The following is a 1,459-nucleotide window of genomic DNA, read 5'->3' on the forward strand; positions in this document are numbered from 1 at the left end:
ATGGGTCGGCTCTCCCGGTGGAATACCACGACCACGCAGAAGACAGGCGTAAAGTGGGAGCAATTCTACGTTTCGTCTGATGAGTGTGGTGACGGAGGTCCAACTTTAGACCCTTTTCCTTCCGCCTTTCTCATAAGTATAGGTGGATTTGACGGTGGTGTAGATGCATACGAAGGCGAAGTATCCTCTTTATATGTGTCTCCTCCTCCGTCGATTAAGGGTAGGCAGCGCATCCGCTATTGTGAATGCCTATGGGCAGCGGTCGCTTCGCGATTTTGAATTGAATTCGCCAAAAAATAAAATTTGCAAAGATATAGAGGATAGTCCGGAAGACCAAATAGGCTACTTACTTTTGATTTTTTATTCCACGCGGACAGTCATGAACAAAACAATCTATAAATCAAAATGGAAATCGTTGTAAATGACTTACCATTAACAAAATGGCTTTGTTCACTCGATAATTAAAACCCGCCAGTGTGCGCAATCGAATGTTTGACAACGTTATTTTTATACGTACACAAAGCAGAAAATAGTCCAGTCGCCACATCGATTCATAAACGCGGCCGAATGGTTTTCCTCATTACGGCCTAGACTGATTAATGCCGCTACCGGATTGACTAAACGTTCTATCTATGTAGTTTCACGTCCTCTTTATTATTAACAGGATTGTATTGTTGCGGTTAATAATACAACAAATAGTGGCATCCTTAACATTGGGTCTATTGTGTTTTGCAAATGTATTTTTTTAAATCGAATTTCAAGCATTTATAACCCAGTTTTTTTTTTATTTTTATTAACAAGTAGCTATTGTGAGCAACTCCATTCGCGTGTATACTATACTATACATCTATGCCAAATTTCATCAAGATCCGTTCAGCCGTTTAGGCTACAAGCTCTAACAAACGTCCATCCATCTAAACTTTCGCATTTATATTAGTAAGAATAGTAAGATTTGTTTGATGAACAATATAAGTTAAATTTATCGTTCTTACGAAAATCTTCAAGTACAGTCGCCGACACCAGAAACTTTTTAACGCATTCGGTTTCAAAAATATGAAGACACGATTTTATTTTTGTAGCTGACTGTACAACATAACGATAAATGTAATTTGCGTTTCTTTAATATTGTACACTTTAAATGCACAATTTCTAAGTATTTTTGCTTCATTTCAGTTTGTTTAGCGTTAAATTAGATTTATGACAGTCACGGACTGTTTTCATTTCCCGCTGTTCACTGTTTACTGAACGTATCGCCCCGACGTGCCACAATTGGACCAATAAATTGATTTGTTCTACTATTTACTGAACCAATGCGTTTGAATTAAAACATCAAGTACACTGCTTCTATGTAAAACTTAGTAACATTATAATTGCGAAAGTTTAGATGGATGGATGGATGGATGGATGTATGTATGGATGTTTGTTAGCGTTTGTAGCCTAAACGGCTGAACGGATCTCC

The sequence above is a fragment of the Papilio polytes genome, unplaced genomic scaffold (genome assembly GCF_000836215.1).
Source record: "Papilio polytes unplaced genomic scaffold, Ppol_1.0 DF824382.1, whole genome shotgun sequence".
Lineage (NCBI taxonomy): Eukaryota > Metazoa > Arthropoda > Insecta > Lepidoptera > Papilionidae > Papilio > Papilio polytes.